This window comes from Pongo abelii, chromosome 8 (assembly GCF_028885655.2).
Source record: "Pongo abelii isolate AG06213 chromosome 8, NHGRI_mPonAbe1-v2.0_pri, whole genome shotgun sequence".
NCBI classification, from domain to species: Eukaryota; Metazoa; Chordata; class Mammalia; order Primates; family Hominidae; genus Pongo; species Pongo abelii.
Window position 1 is genome coordinate 50,011,011 of NC_071993.2, and position 24,207 is coordinate 50,035,217.

Sequence of the window (24,207 nt, forward strand, 5' to 3'; positions counted from 1 at the left end):
CGGATTCGATTGCCTTTCTTCTAACTCAAGGGTGAGTTTCAGAGACTCTGGTTCACACAAGACGGGGCAACTTCTGTCGTGTCCTTCTCAAATGAGGCATTTCACACTCGTCTTGTCTTGTGAATAACTGCACAACTGGTCATGAGGAATGCTACGGTGTGGCCTATCACGGGAGCCCACCTCGCACACATTTAAGGCCAATACACGTCTGGAGCTTTGACAGGGCTGTGTTTATGTCTGCCTTTCATGAAAATTGGTATTCCTCTCATCTTTTATTTCAGCAGTTACAGTTAAACTACACCTTGATGAACTACGCGTGTGTATTCTCCCCAATTCCCGGCCCACCTCCCTCAGCAACCCTCCCACAAAATGAAATGGAAGCCGGGCTGTGAAACATGAAACAGGCTGTTATAAAACTGTATTTTATAGTTGCAGCATGTTACAGTTGAAGGTGTGTTTACGTAGCTGAGGAGACGGAAACACTAGTCTTCCCACTCCAGAGTTTACTTAACTTCCTTCAGGACTAAGGGTAGAGCTGTAGATCACAATGTATCCCTTGGGGAGCTAAAGAGGAAGTGAAAGAGTTAAACACTCCTTTAGATGAAGTCCACATGCTAAGAAACAAAATGAATGGCACAAACAAACACTTCTGGATTTTTTTTTTTTTTTTGAGACGGAATCTTGCTCTGTTGCCAGGCTGGAGTACAGTGGCATGATCTCGTCTCACTGCAACCTGCTCCTCCCAGGTTCAAGCGATTCTCCTGCCTCAGCCTCCCAAGTAGCTGGGATTACAGGCACAGGCCACCACACCCGGCTAATTTTTGTATTTTTAGTAGAGACTGGGTTTTACCATGTTGGCCAGGATGTTCTCGATCTCCTAACCTCGTGATCTACCCGCCTTGGCCTCCCAAAGTGGTGGGATTACAGGCATGAGCCACCGTGCCCGGCCCCGCTTCTGGTTGTTAAATGCCATGAGCAAACATTTCCAAGTCATTGCCATGCTGTGGTTCTTCCATTTTAGGGAATCAGCAGCAAGAAGGCCCCTGTGACCGAGGCCTTGATGGAGGGAGCGTGGGACATCTTGGTGACTTCGCTGTCCTCTCTTCTCCACTCCTTTGCTTCAGGCCGCCTCCTGCTGTCACCTCTTTGGTTCCAGCCCTGCCGGCTGCTGAAGTGCCCTGGCTTGGAGATTTGTGGTTGGGTGAGTGAAACTCTTCTGCTTCATGTCTGGCTGTTTTCTGGTTTCCCCTTCCTGCCTCTCCCTTTCTCCCCTTGCTCCATTCCCTCCTTCTCCTTCACCATTTCTCTTTCTCCTTCACCAGTCGGTGAGTGCCAGTCATGTGCTAGGCCCCACTTAGATCCTGATGGTCTCGAGATAACCCCCCTCCTTCCAGGAGAACCTCACATCATGACACTCCTTAGAGTGAGGCTGACTTAGCTTGGACTATGCAGAAGTTAGGACACATGGAGAAATCTGGCTGTGGTGGTTTCACCCGTCTGCGTTTTGGTAGGCCCTTCCTTTCAGGTATAGGGCTGGGTGGTGAAGGGGCCCAGTGAAGCCCGGGGCCACGTGTTCCTTCAAGTTGCACATGCCCACCTGCAACATTTAGTGGCATTTCTGATAACTCACTGTGTAAGGCTGTTTTGTGCTTGCGGCAGGATTTCTTCTCCGGTTTCCTACATAAGAATATCATCCATTGCCCAGTGCAGGAGCAGGAACGGAGAGATGAGAGGCCAGGGTGGGTCTGAGGCTGTTCTCCAGTCACTTCAGGCTTGGCTCACAGCCCGACTTCCTGCCCCGCAGCCTCCTGTCCCTGTCGCCAGAACGGCTGAGCCTGCTGATGACAAAGCCACAGCTCACAGGCTGACAATTTTGTCTGGATTTCTATCAAGGCCGGGAGTGCAGTCAATAGCACATGCAGGAAATTTTAAAAGATCAAGAGCAGCTAACAACAAAATCCACTCTGGGATGTTTTTAACCTAACAATCAAGGATTCAGTGCTTTCCGGGGGTGAGGACCAAAACGGAGCAGGACTGGCGGCCAGCATCACCTCTTCCATCTTCCGTCTGTCCTGAACCATGAAGGATGGCCTAAAAATAGCGCCTGGACCTTACACCATGGGTGCTTTTGTTATTTACCCTCTTTGGTCTTTTGAAAAACATCTTTATTGGGGCCGAGAGTCTCCCATCATTTGTTCTTATAGAGTCCTTTCTTCTGAAGTCGTGAACGTGCCTATTCTCATTTCTGGGAAGTCAGTGACAGGACTTCTGTGAGGGGAAAGTGGCTTCAGCTGGGTTATGGAGGGAGGTGGTGGAAGAGTGAGGTGAGAGAACCAGGGCTTCTGGGGACAGAGCATGTGCTGGCTCAGTGGCTCTCTGATTCTTCCTAAGAAAGAACAGTGCCCTACTTGCCCTTCTCTACGCAAAGCCCTCCCCAGGCTTCCCTCTGAACCACACCTTTCCTATGAGGCCCTCTGGGAAGATGAACCAGACCCACAGTGCCTCTCGCCCCTCCTTCAAGTTACACTCCCAGGTGCCTGCCTCTGGCACATCTCAGGAGGGCAGGGGCCAAGCCTCTGCCCCATTTTGAATGCCTGCAGACCATGGTTGACAGTGAGTCCTTCACCACAGCTAGCAAACGTGAGTGGAGCAAGCGCCTAGTCCCCAGCACTAAATGGTGATTCAGACCTAAATCCCAAACGAGACGGCCGCCTAGGGCAGCTGACCTGCAGCCCCGGCAGACTGCAGTCTGCCGTTTTCGAGGCCGGCTTTCCCTTTCTCGGCTTCCCCATGGGTTCTGGCCAGTCTTGTCATCTTGCCACCCTTTAGTTAATTCATCTGAATTGCAGTAAGATATTGCACAGAGAATTGTGAGTGGTGACAAAGAGACCCAGAGAATTTGTCTCCCAAAACTGGAAGTTCCATGGACGTGGGATGACCATGCTGTACCCATCTTCCTCCTAGGAGCAACCGAGTGAAAAGCCATGGCTGAGTGGGATTTGCCCACCACTGGTACCGGCTTCAGAACACTGACCACAGCCAGGGGAGGGTGGTCAGTCCGGGAAGCCACACACTGCGGCTTTCCTTCAGGAAAAGCCCGTGGTCCTGTGGGTATAAATCAAATGTAAGTTGGCTGGATTACCTGAAGCAGAGGATCCAGTCTCACTCCCACCCCATAGCCAGTGGGGAGCCTCCAATTCCCGGTGCTGGACACCCGCAGAGCCCCAGGCACCCCTAGCAGATGGCGAGTGTGTCCAGCTGTGCAGGCTGCAGCCTGGTGACTCGGGTGTCTGCGATCTGGTCTCATGTTCTGAGCTGATCCCCACACTCAGACCTCTGCCCCATGGCTGTGCATTCTGCTCACTGAGGTCTCTTCCCCAGTGGTCTCAAGGAAAACACGAAAGGCAAGGATGGTGAGCATGATGAACGTTTCCTGTGGGAGACAGAGTTGCAGACATTCTCAGAAAAGGAGGGCGCTTTGGAATGGGCTGGAGAGGAAGGTGCATCACAGTGGGAAGGAAAGCCAGTCTCCACGGAGACGCGGGAGGGAGGTCAGCATGGAAGGGAGAAGGGACCAGGCCTGCTCCCAATACCACAGGCTGCCAAGGGCCCAGACACAGAGCAGGGTAAGGAAACACTTGTGTGGGTGTCAGGTTTTGTCCTCATTTGCTTCATGCTGCTGCTCCCTGGCTTAATTGCTTCATAAATCTTGAACAATTTATGAACCTCACCGAGCCCCAGTTTTGTCATCCGTAATATGGCTGTTAAATTACATACCTCTCCAGCAATAAGCAGATTTAATGAGAAAAAACATATAAAGAATAACAACAAATATCATAAAACACCTTGGAGTATTTTTAAGGAAAATCAGTGTGATTGCAGTCAAGAAAATTACGAAACTTTATTGGCATATAAAATGTACGCAAAAAATAACATACATATTTGAACAATATCATATTCCTGAATAAGAAAATGACTGTTGTGAAAATATCAATTGTTCCTAGATTAATGCACATATTTGGTGTAGGTCATTTCAATATCCTCCTGGCTATTTTAGAAACAGAACAAATTCTGAAGTTACTGTGAAAATAATAATGTAAGTGTTCAACATAAATCTTTGAATAAAAAGATTGTTTTTTATAATTATTAAACAATGTTATCAGGATACAATGCTCAAAATAATTTGGTCATGAATAGACAAATCAGTGAAACAGAATAAATAATTCAAAGACCTTGGCTCATGAATGAATAAGCTATATGGTTCATAAAGCAACACAAATACTCATAAATAAAAATATTTTCCACAAATCACATGATAATAACCTGCTTGCAGTTGGGGAGAAAGAGTAATTTAGTCCTAAACAAAAAGCAAATTTCAGATTAATTTAAAAGTTAAAATACAGAGCAACCAAAAGCAGATGAAAGAAAAAAATGTCATCATGTGTTTTGAGGATGGGTCTGCCCTTCATTCTGTGGCTCAGAAACTCAATTTTTTTTAACCATCCCAGGGTTGAGTGAACCCCTGTACACTGATTTGAGCTGTCCAAATTCATAAAACCAACGTATAAAATATAGTGCCTAATTAATTGACAAGGAGACATGGATCTGCCTGGGGGTCCTTTTCCCACGCCCACAGGGTGCTATGGTGAATGTGGCATCAGAGCAGGGAAACGCTGCACCTGGGGCCGTGTGGGACCTGCAGGCTGCTGCACCCATCTGTCAAGTCTGAATTGCTGCACACACTCAGATCCAGCCAATGGCACTGCATTCCTTTATTTTCCCAGATGTCACAAAACCTCCTTGAGCACACTGCCCCAGTGTTGGTGGGCAGGCAGACGTCTTCACTGCAAGGTCAGCTTGCCGTTAGGGTGGTGTGCAAAGTCCAGAAAGCATTTGGTGAGCCTCCCTCTCTCCAGGAAGAGGGCTCTGGTCCTTCAGTTCACATGTGTTATAGCCGCAGAGCAGCGCTGGGCCCCAGCAGGCAAGGGGAGGCTTTGGGGTGACCCTTCCCCGGATGTGGTGGTCAGAGTCCCCCCACCGGCTCCTGGCCGTGCCATGCTTTTATCTGCAGTTTCCTTCTCAGCTGTACCTCTGGAGGCCCTGTCCCACTGGAGCACATGTGTCCAGGCAGGTTTGGCACCCAGCCTCCTGGGGCCAGTAACCATCACCTCTCTCTCAGATGCAACTTGTCCTCTTCCAACTCTTTTGTGCAAAATAGGGTGCATCCATCTGGTCCCTCTGGAAGACAGAGGCCTGCCCATTGCCAAGTCATCCATAGGAGAGGACTGTGTAATTTGTTTTCTCAAATAAGAAAGTTTTGAGAGTGAGATGGGGAGGGAGTTGTTACGGATGATACTGAGAAAATAGGAGTAAACCAGGGCTACCCAGCATCCCCCCAACACTCTAACTGATATGAACACTTTTTCTGGGCTCCTTGGGCCAGCCCACCCTCTTCTGATGGTCACATTCTTCAGCTACTTTGGTGCCTTCAACACTGTTTCATTTTTGGCTGCCTCTACCCCTTCAGGGTAACTTCTCAAATTGCTATACTCACTGATTATGGGTCGGCTGTTACAGTAGAACTCCCAAAGGAAATCTTATTTCCAAGTTCCTGAGGGCATCTTAGGATGGTTGTCCACTCACTTCCTCTCCCCTGCCCCTTACTGCCCTACCCGTTGGGGAAATTTATCTTAACAAAACAATCTGAAATTGTACTATTATTTAAAATAATGCAGAAATAAAGCCCCAAGAGCAATGCAAATGTTCAACAATAAGGAACTGTCCAAGTAAAGCTGACACTGTGGCAATGACTGGTTCATGTTTAGGAAGGTGATGATTTTGGAGAATTTGGCAACATGGAAATTGTATATGCTGTAATGGTTAATGAAAAATTAGAAAGGAGGCTATACAGTTGTAACACTTTGACCATAATTATATAAAAATAATAACAAATACATTAAGATATCGGGGTGAAAACAATTGCCAGTGTGGTAACAATAACTTTGCTTCAATTATGGGATTAGGGCTGATTTTTTTTCTCTCTCTTTTACTATTCTCCAATTTTTCTGGAATGTGGTTCGCGTAATGGAAACAATGCTCTCTCCCTCCCCTTCTGCAGGAATTAAATGAGGTAATGATTACAAAGTGCTTTTTCCTTTGTTTCTTCCCTCTCCATAACCCCATTGTGTCCTGATGGACCTTGTCCTGAAAAAGAGGGAGAATGGGGCTTGGTTGGAGGATCTCTTGTTCCCAGGGCAAGGCTTTCTCTAGTTTTCTTCCTTGTCTTCGAACTGTGTCAACCTTGGGCCACAAATGAAATGCCCTCGACAACCCCAGTGGACTTATCTTGGGGATCTCTTGCACCTGCAAAGTGAAGGCCTCTGTATCCCTTCCACAAAAACTTCAACCCTGTCAAAAACAGCTTTGCTATGTGAAGTTTTATTGGGAAAGGAAGTGTCCCAAGAATTTCCTATAGCTGAGCCTGTTACAAAAGTTCACTCCGCCTCTCCAACACTCGCTCAGGTTTCTAGCCGCCTTGGTGGTCCCCGCTCTCTCTCTCTGCGTGTTGAGCTGTGATTCCCTGCTCAGGTCTGAAGTGATTCTGGATTTCGCCTCATCTTGACATGTGTTTTCCACTTCTTCCATTTTACTTTCTTTTTTCTAGACCACTTGTGAAGGGGAAAGTTATTCCTCTTAAAGATGAAATATCTTTCCACCCTAACTAATGAAGGCATCCCAGTATGACCTTTCCCAGGAGAGTCCTGGAGAAATGAATGGCCCCCGAGAGTGCTGGGCAAGGGTCTGAGCTGGGGAGGGGCCAGCATTCTGCTCCCGAGGGAATCCTGAACATGGCTCTCATATTTTCTTCCACGAGCCAACTCAACCCAGAACACTGCCCTTAAAAACATTTCCTATGTCTTAGGTAAACCCTGCATTCGGTATTCTAAACAGACTTGGAAATACATCACCGATATTTATTTCAGCATCACTTGTAATATTGGACTATTGGACATGTTCTGATGTCCATTAAGAGGGATCTGGTTTAATAAAATATGGTCCATCTAACAAGGCCAAAAGCAGTGTGTGCAGTGAGGTCTCATTTGTATTAAAATATATTTATATATGTAGGTAACTAGATGTGTATAGACTATTTCTGCAAAGATAGAGAAGAAAACAGTAACGGTCTCCTCTGGGGAAGACAACCAGAGGGGCTGAAAGGCAGAGTGAAGAAGACCAATTATTTCCTTTTATTTTGTATTTTTTTGGTCCCTTTGAATTTTTTTATTAATTTATATATACATGTATATTTATATTTACTAGAAAAAAATTGAAACGTATAACTAGTGGGCATGCTAAGAGACCTTTCCATTTGGGTGCATTACCTCTTAGGATTACAATTTTCTCATTTTCATCTATCTGCATTAAAAAGGGAAATAATTTCCATGCCTGTATCTTTGGCAAGCCCTCTCACCCTACTTTACAAAATTGCTTCAGGCTGCCGCAAACATATTGAAGGTTTGCTTTCTTTATTTTTCAGCTCCTCACCCTCTTGGGAGCCACTTTAAAAATTTTCTGGCCAAGAACTCACCCCCACCCCTCCTGGTCCCACCTGCAAGGGGTGGCAAGAAATCTAAAATATAAATACTGGAAAACTGATTTTTGATAAGAACGTAAGACATAATATTTATATAAACTTTAGCTCTTGCAAGAGGTGCCCCAAGTATGCTCGGTGTTAGAACGATAAGGAGGGTGCAGCTTTCAGCAGCTGAGTTAAGGTGATCTAAAATCGCTCACACGTGGATGGAGGAATTAATAAGTGGAGGGTGTAAGTTACGAGTCACTCCTCCACACTCAGATGCAAGAAGCATCTCATTTCTTTATTTTTCCAAATCAAATTACACCTGGCTCCGAGCATCTGCTCCCTAGGGTTAAGAAGAAACACGATGCTGGCTGTTCTCAGGGTTCCTTCCTCTTCAATTAGATCATGCAGGGATCCTGGAGCCCAAGAGCCCTGGAAACAGGCAGGAGCTGCTCCTCAGCCTGTGATCAGCATCACAGCTACTGCTGTGTCCTCTTAGCTTCATGATTCCTTCATCTTTAGGGCTCTGTGGCTCAGGGGCCACAGAAATGCCACTCATACCACATTGTTCTTGGCCTGAAGGAGGGTTTCCCGCTTGGCTCAGAAGCAGCAGAGGGTAATTTCCAGCTTCCATGCAGCTGTGAAGGACTGGCTCCCCACTCTCCAAAGCCCTAGCTACCCCCAGACCTTGGTTTGGATGGGGACAGGTTCCCAGGGCTCACCTGCTCTTGCTGCCTGCCCGGGGCATCTTCCCAGTCTTGAAAACACCATTCTCCCTCTTCTGCTTGTACACAAACAGAGAGACTTCTCTGGATGGCTTAGTTTTCCACAGCAAAAGCTTGAGTCTTCAGGGCTGTGGTCCACCTCCTGAAATTTGGGAATTGGGTGTTCGGGGTCTCAGGAAAACAGTGCCTGCTTCTCTGAGCAGCACGTTGAAGCTTTCCCTGGTGAGCTGAGGGCAGCAGCACTGACTGCATAAATGGCCATGCTGTGTTCTCCCTGACCCACTTCCATACATTCACCTCTCTAAACATAAAGACAGTGACTTCAGTTCTCTGCTCTCACCAGGAGAGGGAAAAATGGGCAGTCTCCAGCCTACATTCTTTCCTTCATCTCCCTCTGCTGGGTCTCCAAGCTCAGCCATCCTGAACCTCGTGGTGACCGTGGCTCCTGAGCTTCCGCGCTTGCAGGCAAGCCTGCAAACAGCAGGTTTGATGCCTCACCCTTGGGGCAGCAGCTCCCCTTAACTGGGCTGGTTCCTTCTGCCCCAGAGACCGTAGATGCAGGAGGACATTTTGGAAGCTTTCATTCGGCACTTTGGAACATATGATTCCACCTGAGGTTCGCAGAGTCTATAGAAAAGTGATTCTCAAACATTGATTGTGTTAAAAAATCCTCTACCTGGGCTCCTTCAAAAACACACTGTCTGAGAGACTGAGACAGTTGGCTGCCTGAAAGAATTTGACTGGACTCACAGTGGATTCTAACATAGCTGGTCCCTTGAATTGTCATTGAGAAATAATCCTTCCAAAATGACAAGTCCACCTGAGATTTACCCTGTCACCTGAAATCCACACTCACTTTTCCAATGGTGTATTGATTACCAAACAGGAGAAAGCAGGGCCTTGCTGTGCACTAATTAGCTCCAATACCCTAGGCTGTCACCAGGTGGTGGGGCGCCTGTATGCTGCTGTCAACCTTGCTACCTGTGGGATCACCAGCAACTCCTCGGGAGGTTCTGAGTCCCCAGCTCCTTGCAGAGAGGATGGGCGGAGACATTAAATGCTTGGTTGGTGGCTGGGAGTGTGGGCCAAGGGCAGGTGGATGCATAGATAAAGGAATAGCTGTAAGTTTAACTGAATATTGGAAAAACAAAAGGACAATAGAGTTCTGAAGTATTCTGAAGAAAACTTTAAAGATCGTTGGCCTGGGTAGTTGTAATTTGCTTTCAAATTTTAAATTTTTTTTAGATGACAAAGAGTGATACATATTCAAAGTATTAATTTATGCAATAGAGAAATATATACGTAAAAAATCATGTCCATCTGTCCATACTACTCAAAGCAATATACAGATTCAATGCAATCCTATAAAAATTTTAATGACATTTTTTATAGAAATCAAAAAAATTCTTAAATTTTTATGCAATGATAAAAGACCTTGAATAACCGAAACTATCTTGAGAAAGAAAAACATAGTTGGAGGCATTACACTTCTGGGTTGCAAATTATATTACAAAGCAGTAATAATCACATGGTATGGTATTGGTATAAAAACACTCATACTGTATATACCAATGGAACAGAACAAAGAGTCCAGAAATAACCCCAAGTATACATGGTCATCTAATCTTTGACAAGGCCACCCAGAAGACAAGATGGGGAAAAGATAATATCTTCAATAAATGGTGTTGGGAAAATTGGATGTCCACATGCAAAAGAATGAAACTGGATCTTTATCTTACACACTTCATGAAAATCAACTCAAAACTGATTAAAGACCTAAATGTAAGATGTGAACAATAAAATTCCTGGAAGAAAACACAGGGGAAAAGCTCCTTGATATTGTGTTTGGCAATGATTTTTTTAGAAATATGACTCCAAAAAGCACAGGCAACAAAAGCAAAAACAAACAAGTAAAGACTACATCAAACTAAAAGTCTTCTGCACAGCAAAGGAAACAATTAACCAACCGAAAAGGCAACTAACGGAGTGGGAGAAAATATTTGCGAGCCACATATCAGATAAGGGCTAAAATCCCTGTGGAGTTCATACAACTCAATAGCAAAAAACCCAAATAACCTAATTAAAAAATGGGCAAATGGCCTGAAAAGATATTCCTTCAAAGAAGACAAAAAAAATGGCCAATGGGTATAAGAAAAGGTACTCAACATCACCAATCATTGGGGAAATGCAAATTAAAACCACGATGAAGTATCATCCTACACCTATTAGGATGGCTATTGTAAAAATGACAAGAGATAACCAGTGTTGACGAAGGCACAGAGAAAAGGGAATCCTTGTACCCTGTTGGTGGGAATGTAGGTTTGTGCAGCCATTATGGAAAACAGTGTGGAAGTTCCTAAAGAAAATAAAAATAGAACTTCCACACGACCCAGCAATCCCACTTTTGGGTATATACTCAAATGAAATCACCACGTTGTAAAGATATCTGTACTACCATGTTCATTGCACCATTACTCACAATAGTCAAGATATGGAAACAAGCCGTGTCAATCAACAGATAACTGGATAAAGAAAATGTGGTAGATATACATAATGGAATGTTATTCAGCCTTTAAAAAGAAGAAAATCTTGCCATGTATGATAACATGGATGAAACTAGAGGACATTATGCTAAATGAAATAAGCCAGACAGAGAAAGAAAAATATGGCATGATCTCACTTAGATATGGAGTCTAAAAAAGAAAAACCATGAATACATAGAAACAGAGTAGAAAGGTGGTTACCAGAGGTGGAAGCAGGCGTGGGGGAAGTGGGGAGATATGGGTCAAACGGTATAAACTTGTGGTTATGTGGAATGGTAAGTCTAGAGACCCAATGTACAGCAAGTGGACTAGAGTTAAATCTTTTGTATATTGAAAATTTGCTGGAGTAGATTTTAGGTGCTCTTGTCACATACATACACACAAAAGAAAATGTAACTATGTGAGATGATTGGTGGATATGTTAACCTACTTGGCTGTGGTAACCATTTCACTATAAATACGTAATATCAAAGCATCATGCTGTATTCCTTAAATACATACAATTTAAAAAGTAAGGAAAAAATATAATGCCTACATCCCTAAACCCACAGAACAGAGTTAACTGTTGGTATGTATCCCTCCACATTTTTCTTAGCTGTCATAAAATTTATATGAGCAAATGTAAAGGACGTTTTCTTTCCTTAAAAAAAAAACCACCAAAGCAAAATTAAGGACTTATTATTTCATTTGTTTTGCAGTTTGCATCTGTCCCCCCAAATAAATCCTGGACATCTGTGTAGGTCAATTCAAATAGATCTAGTATATTCTTTTAAAATTAATTCATAATATTCCATGATATGAGTATTCTGTAACTTAGTCTTTCTGAGCCTCTTCCCTTCCTTCTTTCTCTTTTCCTTCTTCCTCTTCCTCTACTTCTTCTTTTTTTCCCCTTTTTTCTCCTTTTCCTTCCTTTCTCTTCTCCTCCTCTTTATTCTGGTCTATACAAATAACCGTGTAACAAAATCCCTGCATTATTTGAGCACCACTGCTAGTCCAAATGGTGACAGTTAGAAAAAGGCATCCCCCAAGACATTTTACTGCCAGAAAACTGTTATAAAATATATACAAATCCATGATGACTAACGGGAAAATGATGCACCTTAGAGTTCATGGTTGCAAAATTTTATGCAGCGGTCCTCACATACTAAGGCCATTATTTATATAAGATCAGATTCCTGGTCAATGCAGATACATACTTTAACTTTTAGCAGCTTCTGCCAAATCATATTCCAAAAAAGTTGTAATACTACAGTGTATGCAATACACTGCCCACACCCTCAATAACATGAATTTCTATCTGAAGATAAAAACTTTCAAAAATAGCTTTATTGTTTATTGTGTAATGAAACAAGCTCATTGCCAAAAATCCCCAAAGTCCTAATAGCCTAAGATGGCCATTGTTAACTCTCAGATTAGCATTTTTTCAGGTATTACTTTACGCCTCTTGAAATAGATGTCAATACTTTTTCCTGATTGGCATTGGACTAAAACAACTGTTCTTCGACCTACTCTTTAAGCTTAACGCTATTGGGAGCCCCTTTGTGGGCCAAAAAATGGAGATGTGCACCATCATTTTCTGGGGAACATGCATTGTTTTCCATTCTCACATTCTGGGTGTAGATACACCATTACATAGCCTCACTTTGGGGGTTTATGCATTTGGACCCATCTTCACTTTCTTGGATTCTTGAAATATGTTGTGATGTGTGATCTGCTTCCAGATATTACTAATTTGTGTCTTCTCTTTTTTTTCTGATCAGTCTGAATGGGGGTTTATAAATTTAATTGGTCTTCTGAAAAATCCCACTTTTGACTTCATTAATTTCCTATATTGTTTTTCTTTTTTTTGTTTTATTGACATCCACTCTGATCTTTATTATTATTCCTTGTCTTCTGCTTATTTGGAGTTTCTTCTAAAAATAACAACACTAAAAATATTGTCTTTAATATTTTTTCTAATTTATTTTTTAAACGTTGACAAAAATTGTATATATTTATTGTATACAACATGTATTTTGAAATATTTTTACTAGCTTCTTAAAGTGGAAGCTGAGGTTATTGATTTGAGACCTTTTTTTCTAATAAAGGCATTTAGTGCTATAAAATTATACTTTAGCTGTATATCACAAATTTTAATATGTTGCATTTTCATTTATAATTACTTCAAAATACTTTCTAATTTCTGTTTTAATTCCTTTTTTGATCCCTGAGTTATTTAGAAGTGTGTTACTTATTTTTTCTACGTAATTGGGGATTTTTAAAGATACCTTTATTTTACTGATTTCTAAAGTAGTTCCATGTGGTCAGAGAACATGCCTTGTATGACTTGTATGGTTTTACATTCACTGAGACTTTATGGCTAAGAGTATGCCTTGGCAAATGTTCCGGGTACACCTGAAAAAGATGTGCATGCTTGTCAGGTAGAGTGTTCTATCAATGTCAACTAGGTTAAAGCTGATTGATAGTTTTGTTCAAATCTATATCCTTACTGATTTTCTTTCTACTTGTTCTATTAGTTATTGAGATAGGGATTTGCAAATCTTAGATTCTAACTCTGACTTTTTCTATTTCTCTTTACAGTTCTATTAACAGTTTTTGCTTCATGCGTCTTGAAGCTATGTTATTAGTTGGTGGTTCATCCACATTTGGATGACTTACCTATCTTAGAATGTATTTCTATTGCCATAGACACATGACAGCTGTGAGTAATAGAGCTCTTGAGTCCTACTTTCCTCAAATCTTGATTGTTTCATTGCATTCCAGTAAGAAGAAAATGCTGAGGAGTGTATGATAGTCAGCTAATAGTTTTCCTTTTAGGATACTGGCTTTTACTTTCTCGAAAGTATCTGTGGTTCTTTTTTGGACAAATCTTGGTGTATTTAATCTTATATTCTTTTTATCAAGGTACAGCAAACCTTTGAATTATGTTTATTTTTTCTTTCACTGTAGAAAAGATCCTTGTTGAATTTTATGTCTTACAATTTTTTCTAGTCTTTTCTTTAGGTATGTAATTATTTTTATGTTAAATTTCCAGTTTTCTGTTTGTCTCTGTTATTTTCACTCCTGTCACTTTTATTTCTTTATTTATGTTCCTTTGTCTTTCTTGTCATTATTTTCTTCTTTGTTTTCCTGGAGTCTATCTCCTACAGTGTTCACTTCAACTATCTTTTGCATCTTGCATGCTTTTCCGCCCTCCTTTCTATTTCTCCTTCTCCTCCTCTCCTACTCATCTTCTATTTCCTTCTCTTTTCTCTACTCTTCTTCCTTCTTTAGTTCAAATTTCACTTAATATTGAATGATGTGATTTTAAATATACTTTTGACTCTTGAACAAAATAGGTTTGAACTACAGGGATCCACTTATACGTGGATTTGTTTTTCAACCAAAGGCAGATCTTAAAATACAATATTCGCAGAATGTGAAACTTGATTTCATAGAGGGCTGACTTTTCCTAGAAGCAGGTTCTGCAGGGCTGATGGTGGAGACCTGAGTCTGTGCTGATTTTTGCATATATGACAGGTCCTGGAACCAATTCTACCCCACTGTGTACACTGAGGAATGACTGTATTTACCTTTGAATAGGGTCAGTTCTGTTTGAATTTGACAACCAAAATAATGTGGGTAGAATTTTCTTGATTCCCCACCTTTTTTACTTAACTATCATTTTCAGTGCCTCCTTTGAGTTAAACGAATGTGTTAGACCTTGTGTTTGGGCATAGAGCATACTGAGCAAGGGAGGGAACTTAGAGCCTTGATTCTACTTCAGGTGAGAACCAGGGAGGCAGCCACAAAGATACTAGCTAAATGTTTGCTGACTGAGTGGGCAAACCACTGAATGCCTGCCTGACCTGTCTCACAGAGAAGTACAAGGTTAGGTGAGAAGACTAAAGCCACTTCAAGACATGGAATCAACCCTGGTGCCCATTGAGGGTTGATTGGATGAAGAAAATATGGTACACATACACCATGGAATACTATAGCCATAAAATAGAAAGAGATCATGTTTTCTGCAGCAACCTGGGTGCAGCCAGAGGCTATTATCCTAAGTGAATTAATGCAGAGGCAGAAAACCAAATGCCAACCAAAAACCAAGTGCATTTCTCACTCATAAGTGGGTACTAAACACTGGCTACACATGGACATAAAGATGGGAGCAATAAACACCGGGAATTCCAAAAGCAGGGAGTGAAAAACTACCTATTGGGTACTATGTTCACTTGGGTGGCAGGTTGATTAGAAGCCCAAATCGCAGCATCATGCAATATACCCATGTAACAAAACTGCACAGGTACCTCCGAATCTAACATAAAATAAAATTAAAAATCCAAATTAACAACAATAAAAAAGCCACTTTGAGCATTACCAACTACTACACACACACTGAGCTGAGGTTCTTAGAGTTAGTGAAGGTGGTCACTGCAGGGCAGTGCTTTCTGGTAAAACATCCCACTTTCTCTGAGACGCCACACTTTTTATCCAAAAGAAATCGTGCCATGTGCACTTGGGCTCTGTTGCATGGCTACAGAACAATGACAGTTATTACAAATTAGAAGTCTGTGGTTGTGACCAAATTCCTGGGATGGGTGACTCCATGGCCCAGACAGACAATGTCTGCCCTTCAGAGTGCAGACTGGGGAGGGAAGTCCCCAGGCAGCGCTGCCACTGATGTAATACATCTGTGCTGGGCACTCAGTAAAAAGCCCTCCTTTCCCAAACATTTCCTACGCTGCTGTGTGGGAGTAGATCCCATGAGGTACATTAAACTGTGCTCTGCTGAGAGGCCCATGCCTCCCAGCAGCTTCCAGAGATGGGCAGTGTGTCATTTGGGGAGGTCACCGGGTCTGCTATCACTCGTATTCCCTCTGCACTGTGACATTTTATGGAGAATTCACACTCAGGCATGTCAGAGCTAAATGGTGACAGGCTGATCTGGTGTCACTGAGAATGCTCTGGATTCTTTACTGCTGCAGACTTGCACATGTGAGAGACAGCTCAGACTCCCAGGCTCCCAGCTCAGCCCTTTTCTGTGCTGGACTGCAGACAGCAACCCCTTCCTTTCAGCCGCTCCTTTTGGAGCAAAGTCTTTGCCTTCATCCTGTTTTCTTGTAACTGTTCTTGGAGCTTGGTTGTCCCTCCAGTGTTAATATTCATTTGCTACTTGATCTGGCCCATGATCCTGTGTTTCTGAAGACTAAATACATCAACAGAAAAGGGACCCACACATTATTTGCGTGCAATAGATATGAGATTTGCATCACTGAAATTGGGCTTGAATTGGCTAAGCAAGCTTCAATAAAAACTTAAGACTTCTGGGATGTGCAGAATACAGAGAGTGGGGCATTATCCAGCTCACAACTCCTTCAGGGTGTGAGTTGTGCTCAGCCACTCCACTCCAGGCCATGGCTGATTGGTTCTAGGGAGAGGAGCCTGAGCCAAGCTCAGCCAATCACATTCTCACTCTCAGGACCATGAAAACCTGAGATTGAAGCACAGTCATCTTAGGGTGGAGCCCCAGACCTAAGGCCCCCTGGCCTCTCTACACTTGATGTTCTCAGCTTCTCCTCCAAGGTCCTGTCATTTCTGCTATAGCCCTTCACTCTTGCCCCTTAACATCTAGGCCTCTAGACTCAAGAGCCTAAAGACTGTTGTAACCATATCCTTGCTGCTGGCCACACTTGTTGGATATGTCCTCACATCTTGTCTATGACACAGCTCAGCCAACATGCCCAGAATCCAGGCCTCTAAACTCATTGTCTCAGGATACTCAGGCTCTACTTTCACCCTTTTTGTAGGCTACAAAACTCAAGTTACAGAAACAAAATGAAGATGAAGGTATATGGGATATCTGCATTTTTGAAGTCCAACAAATTTGAGCATAGAAACCTCTGGTCTGGTGGGCTCAAAAATATGTCTAAAGACTTTAGGATTATTATCCAGACCTGAGATGCATGCACTCAGTTGATCAATTTAATAATGATTATAATTTCAAGTTAATGCTCGGTTTTATGATGGGAAGCAAACAAAATATAGAAATTGATTCAGTCTCAAGGAGTTTAAAGTAGACAACACTGATTGACTTATTCATTGATGGAGCAATTCTTTAATTTATTTAATGGCCATCTATTCATTCAACAAAAGTTTATCGAAAATAAGCTCATGGCAGGGCATGTTTTGAGGGAGTTCAGGGATAAGGAGTCAATCCTAAAGACACACATTAATATATGTTGATAAACATGAGAAAAGGCTTGGCATGAGCCTGAAGAAGTACTTAAATTTAATACAGGCATTGCATTAGTCAGGGTTCTCTACAGGGACACAACTAATACGATAGATGTATATACGAAGGGTAGTTTATTAGGAGAATTGACTCACAGGATCACAAGGTGAAGTCCCACAATGGCCATCTGAAAGCTGAGGAGCAAGGAAGCCAGTCCTCAAAAGTCGGGAAGCCGACAGCGCAGCCTTCAGTCTGTGGCCAAAGGCCCGAGAGCTCCTGGCAAATCACTGATGTAAGTCAAAGAATCCAAAGGCTGAAGAACTTGGAGTCTGATGTTTGAGGGCAGAAAGCATCCAGCACAGGAGAAAGATGGAGGCTGGAAGACTCAGCAAGTCAGTTTCTTCCACCTTCTTCTCCCTGCTTTATTCTAGCCACATTGGCAGCTGATTAGATGGTGCCCACCCAGATTGAGGGTGGGTCTGCCTCTCCTAGTCCACTGACTCAAATGTTAATCTCCTTTGGCAACACCCTCACAGACACCACCCCCCTACCCAGCTGCTACAGGGAACAATGCTTTGCATCCTTCAATCCAATCAAATTGGCACCCAATATTAACCATCACAGCCATGTATGAAGGCAAGGAGACTAACTAGAAGTTTCTTGCAGTCAGGCAGGTAGATGATAATGATCTAGATTACAGAAATGGTAGTGAGTATGAACAGAAGATTAGTTTCCAAAGATATTTAAGAAGTAAGTGACTGGAAGGTATGGGGATAGAGGGGGAGGTGAGGGAGAGTCAAAGGTGAGGTCATGTTGCTGACTTGTAGGGCTTGTTAGATGCTGATAGAGATAGAGAAGTAGTTTATGTGGGAAGATCGTTCCGTTTTCTGATATGGGTTTGTTAGATGTGAATGAAAATGTTGAGTGAGTCTGAGTTTTGGAGAGACATCTATGTTGAGCATCTAACTGGAGAATCATTTTCTTCCTTTTTGTTTTCGTTCTCCAGCTTTATTGAAGTATCAGAGAATCATTTTCTTAAGAGATGGTAATGCAATTGAAATAAATCAACAGAAAAAAATGATTCAGAAGAGAGGGGACTAGCCTAAGGACCACTGTGACATTGTGAAATATATATGGGTCTTCATCCTGTGTCCTGGCATACCTAAAACCCTTCGAATATCCAAAGGCCTGCTTTTCATGTGCAAATGATTGACTGATGTCTTCAGGATGGAGCCAATCACCAGAAATGTCAAAGCATAGAGTGTTGGGACTTTCAGCCATACCCCACACCCCTGACCTTTGGGGAGGAGAGATGGGCAGAAGGTTAAGTCCATCACCAATGGCCAGTGATGTAATCAGTCATGCCTATGTAATGAAGCTTCCATAAAAATCTCAAAGGACTGGGTCTGGAGAGCTTCTGGATATCTGAGCACATGGAGGTTCCTGGAGGGTGGTGCCTGGGGCGGGCATGGAAGCATCTCATCCCTTCCCACATGCCTTGCCCTATGCATCTCTTCATCTGTATCCTTTAAAATATCTTTTGTAATAAACTGCTAAGCATAAGTGTGTCCCTGAGTTCCGCGAGCCATCCTAGCAAATTAACTAAACTGAGGAGGGAATCATGGGAAATCCAATTTATAGCCAGTCTGTCAGAAGCACAGGTAAAATAACCTGGGGCTTGTAATCACTATCAGAAGTGGGGGGCAATCTTGTGGGTCTGAGCCCTCACCCTGTGGGATCTGATGCTACCACTAGGGAGAGAGTGTCGGAATCGAATCGGAGGACACACAGCTGGTGTCTACTGCTGCAAGACTGGTTACTTGCCAGGTGTGCTGGAAAAATCCTCTACAGAACCTGGTGTCAGAAGTACTCTGCTTTGTGAGAGTATAGGAGGAACTAAGTTTGTTTTTTTCCTCAATATTATTACATTCAAAATATTAAAAAAAGCATGAGCAGAGGGATAAGGGAGATAACTGAAAGGGTGTCAAAGGGGCAGAATAAAAATTAGTGGAGGATGGGGTTAAGGGAGCCAAAGAGAGTCTTTGGATTAGAAGAAAGGAATCATCATTGAATGATACTGACATGTGAAGGAAGACGTCTACCAGGTTCTCAGTTGATGACCTCTATTTTCTCTGAGCAGCAGGAGAGAAAATTTTCTGAGAATGCATTTCAGAGATTGGAGGGCAGGGCTTCTGGGCAGCTTTCCAGCAGGATGCAGGGCACAGAATGAGATAATCATATGCAATGCACTTTGAATAATTTCTGGCGAGGATTACACTCTCAATAGACTTGGCGAGCTATTATAATGGCTCCAAATTGTTCAGCTTTGTGGTTTTTCTCTAACAGTGATTAGCACCTGGGATGTAAGCACAAAACAATTGGCAGATGATATGGTTTGGCTGTGTCCCCACCCAAATCTTAACTTGAATTATATCTCCCAGAATTCTCACGTGTTGTGAGAGGGACCCAGGGGGAGGTAATTGAATCATGGAGGCTGGTCTTTCCTGTGCTATTCTCATGATAGTGAGTAAGTCTCATGAGATATGATGGGTTTACTAAGGGTTTCCACTTTTGCTTCTTCCCCACTTTTTCTTGCTGCTACCATGTAAGAAGTGACTTTTGCCTCCATTCTGAGGCCTCCCCAGCCAAGTGGAACTGTAGGTCCAATTAAACCTCTTTTTCTTCCCAGTCTCCAGTATGTCTTTATCAGCAGTGTGAAAATGGACTAATGTAGCAGTTGTATTAATTCTGAGGGGATTTTTTTCAAGAAATGAGATAGGAGAATAAGGGGATTGGGAAATTGGCAAGCGTGATAGAAATATTGTTCTCTGGAATCTTAACTGGGTTGAAAAACCAACAAATAAAAGACAAGAGGAGGCTGCTAGATAACGAGAAAGGAGATGGTTCGCAAGCCAGAAAGTGTTGGTGATGCTAAGCCATTGGTGCAGAAGGACTGATTGAAAGGACTGAGGGAAGGCTGAGGAAGAGAGAGGGATGTCTACATTTGGACTCATGAATACGGCAGTCATGGGTGATGACAGTGTTCTAGGAAGCACCAGAGGCAAGCTGATAAAGTGGAATGGAGGTGAAGGCACTGGAAATGAGCTGATGGAGGGACTGAGAACTCAAGGTATAGGACTGGGTGGGGGACATTCAGACCCACGGGTGGTGGAGAAGTCTGCAAACACTGGTTATTGCCACACAGCCAGCTGCACTAGTGGAGACAGGAGCTTCTGGGTTTGGGACCTTTGACCTTCTTACCCAGAATATCTAAGGCCTTGGTTGTCTTGCCCTTGTCAGGGGTCAGGGGCTGCAGTTGCCTGTTCACCATCCTCACTGGATATGGAGGCCACAAAGGGTACCCCAGGAAATCACTGCACTCCATATAAGACTCCTCCTTGAATCCATTAGGAAGTGGAAACTCTAGCTCCTCACAGCCATTGGGATCCAGGCCCTTCACCAGTTCCCTCTTGCCTATTGGTTCACTGGCATCTGTGGTGCAAAGGTGACTGGGTGAGAGTCACGAATTTAAGCTGAGTAGAGGCCCTGTTGTGCTCACTTAGTGGAAGCTTTCCCCTTGACCACCACCTCCACCCCCTCTGCCACCCCTAACCCAGGGCTTCTGATCAGCCCAAACCTAAGGTTGCTGTGGCAGGAAGTGCACATTCCCCAGGGGTCATGGGGGTGGCCAGCCCCGCCCCTTGGCTCCTCCAGGAGTCTGTGTGGGTACACACCTCAGGTACCTTCTCCATACAGATTGGTCAACTTCCAGTGTGGCCACAGCTCTGCCAACAGGGAGGAATTTCCTTCACTTTCATCCTCCAGGGATTCGTGAGTGGCAGGCGTGGGCAGTCTACTTTTGCTGGTTGGTGCTGACGCACAGAGCTGCCCTATGTGGCCTAGGCCCAGTTCCGTCCCATGGCAGCTAATTGCAGGGAAGCCCTGGAGTTGGCCAATGCCAGCTGAGAGCAAGGTATCAGTGCAGCAGGCAGGGGCGCGGGAGCCTGGGCCATCTGTGCACATCATTTTCTCTTCCCCGGGTCTGCTCGGGCTGGATCTTGAGCATCCCAGTTCCTGTGTGCAAAGGATTGCTGCCATGCCCACCCAAACTTATGGCACAGGGGGCATCTGACTGCACGCAGCCCTGCCTAGGAGCTCCTGTGGAGCCCAGCGTTGTGCCTGGAGTTGCTTTTCAAATGTGAGTAATTCCTGCCACAGAAGAGGCAGCCCTGCCCAGATCCCCAGGGGCCCATGCTGCAGCTCTGCTACTGGGGCTTTCCAGAGACTGGAGCAGAGGCGTGCTTCATCGTATGCTGTGTGGCCTAGGGGCAAACTGCACACAGCCAGGGCCTGCAGTACAGACTTTTCTGGCTCTGAGCCCTACGCAGAGTTGGCAGCTGACTAGGTCATGTGATAAATAGATCAGATCAGTACTTCCAGGTGTGGTTTATATGGCATCAGAAATCCATGAGGCCTGGCAAAAGCCAGATGCCATCTTAGTGGTAGGGAGTACAGGGTGCAACAGCATGTCTTTCACCCCAGAAGAAATGTCCCAGCATCACCCAGACCACCGGACCTATGAACTTTGCAAAGGGCAAAACTGCTTTGGGATCTGCTTCCACCTTCTGAGCCTCATGTGCTGTGAATACCAGTAGAGTATGTCATGCTTCCAAGTCAGAGGACTTGGGTTGCACTGGGTGCCTCTAGAGGAAAGGTCAATTGAGTTGTGATTTCCAGCATTAGGGTTCTCAAGGCACAATGCATTTATTTCTATTTGAAGAATGGGACTATTAATGTCTTCCCTACAGTCCTCCTAGTGTTATTATGTGGGTCAAAAGAGGAAATACACAGGAAGCACTTTGTCAACTGTGAAGCATTGCTCAAATATGAAATGATTGATATCATTAACCTGTTCTAGATGTCTCATTGCTTTTTTTTTTTGGTGGGATTGCATGTTTGAAGGAGGGGAAAGGCATGAGTTACAGTTGCCACTAACAGAGCTCAGGGCCAGAAAAATCCTGAAAATGAAGCGAACAGGGCAAACAGGGGCATGCTCCCATCCAGGTGAGCCTGTCCTCAAGCTTCTTCTACATTTCAGCTGGTGCCCTGGGATGGACAATTGAAGGGTGAAATGGAGCATTTCTAAGCCTTAATTATTTGAATGGTAGTTCTCGTAGGTGGAGCTATACCTACTTAAGCTGTAACCAAACTCACCCTGAATGGAAAGATGACCAAGCACTTCCTAAGCTCCATGTACTGCATGCGTTGCCTGCTCACTCCATGAAGCGGGCTGCCAGGTCAAGGCCCTTGGAGCAGACCTCTGAGGAGAAGGCAAGATGTCGTCTAGACACTCAGCAGCAGCACACTATTTTGGGCTGGGAGCTTGGTCTGGGATGGATTGGATTTTCCTGAGGTCTCATTTTTCCTCGAGTAGAAGGTGTGCCCCAGAGCAAGCAATCTGACTTGGGCACAGATGACCAAGTGCCTGGATTTCTGGGAATGACAACTGGAGCATCACAACAGGTTAATGACAATGACACAGGAACAGGCTCCAGGAGCAAACCTTGGGGGGTTTGGCTTCAGGAGTGAGTTCTGTCTGGCCTCCCTTGCTCTGTTGCAGGGCTGCACCATAGTTGAAGATGGTCAGGGGCCAAGCTTCTCCCCTGTGCACCGGCTTTCTGGGAGCAAAAGTATGCTGGAAATCCAAGCCTTCCTCTTGGCAGTGATTGAAGGAAATCACTGGAAATACAGCAGTATCCCTGGACACCGAACAAGTGTGACTTATGGGATGCAATCTCAAAGCAACTTTTATTGTCAGTGTGCTGATTTTTATTTTTTCCTGGTTCTGGATAAAAACTCACCAGTCCTTAAGTTTTATTAAAAAGAAAATTTAGAAATTAGAAATTAGAAAAATATAGAAGCACAATACTAGGATAATGTGAGATTATGAAAGCACACGGATATTCATGCAGAAGCTGAATAGTGAGGAAGGACTGAGAGCAAAAGTGGAAACATTCTTCTTTCCAGGGCTGAGCCTCATGGTTTTGTGCAGCTGACATTAGGCCTGGCCTGAGTAAAAAAAGTAAGTCTTCATGGGTGTTTAGGTGTCTGCAACTTTAGTGTGGTATATCTACCTATTTTCCCCAAAATCAATTTGCAGACTTTTGGAGAGAATAATGATAAAATGAAAATAACAAGGAAAAATACACTTGTAAAAGATTAGGAACAAATTTGATGGCATATTACTGCCTTTTAAAATTAATGACAATTCTAAAGCTGGTATAAAATGGACTTTATTTAAATAAACCTGATCACATTGTAAATATCTTAGGAAGAAACAGTTTTCTTTGTATCATACTGTAATGTTAGTTTGCATGAAAAGCTCTGTGGTGCAGTGGCAAACAGGGCTAAGGATGTTTGCTGATGTCGCAGTGGAAATATTAGGTATTGCATTGTAAGTAAAACATACCAAGTAAAAGGAGAACTTCACATGTCTGTAAACTATCCCCATATTATTCTAAATTTCATGGATTTTCAGTCTGAATTAGAAATCCACAGGAATCCTATCACTTGTAAACCTGGAGCTCGCTCGTGTCTTCACCCTGTCTGGCTGGTGTTTCATCTCAGAGAGTGATGTGGCTTTAAGGCAGAGGGCTCCAAGCAGATGGGCTGGCTGAGATGTCCAGTTAATTTGCTTTTGACTGTGGAAAGTTATATCCCCTTTCTAAACCTATATCTTCACCTGTAAAATAAGGATAAAAAATAGCACCTATTTCAAAGAGCAACTGTAAGAGAGAAATGAAATAATACACGTGATGTGCTTATTTGCATTGAGCCTAAAACTGAGGAGAGTTGATAAATGACACTTATTTCTATTTTTCCTCTTATAAGAGACTTTCATCAGAGGCTGAGTGAGCTGACTCAAACGACATTATAAAGCATCTGCTTTGTGCAAGACATGTGGGGATTTGGACCATCACGACAATTAAAAAAAAAAACACAAAAAACAAAAAACAGAGAAATGGTAGAGGAGCAGCCGTTGGCACTTTAGGAGTGTGAAAAGCACAGCCCACACATACAATGCATGCACCCACAGCCCATAAACATCCACACCCCCTACCATGTGAATGCCAGAGCAGAGCA

General features: G+C 43.6%; 1 long non-coding RNA gene across 1 annotated transcript; it reads right to left on the reverse strand.

Annotated features, from left to right (window-relative positions):
- Positions 1–403: 403 nt before the first annotated feature.
- LOC129048212 (uncharacterized) lies at positions 404–22,559 on the reverse strand. The gene is made up of 3 exons (XR_008510385.1): positions 22,279–22,559; positions 3,143–3,433; positions 404–564 (listed from the first exon to the last, which is right to left on the reverse strand). It is a non-coding gene; the product is annotated as an uncharacterized LOC129048212 (long non-coding RNA).
- Between the last annotated feature and the right edge of the window lie 1,648 nt (positions 22,560–24,207).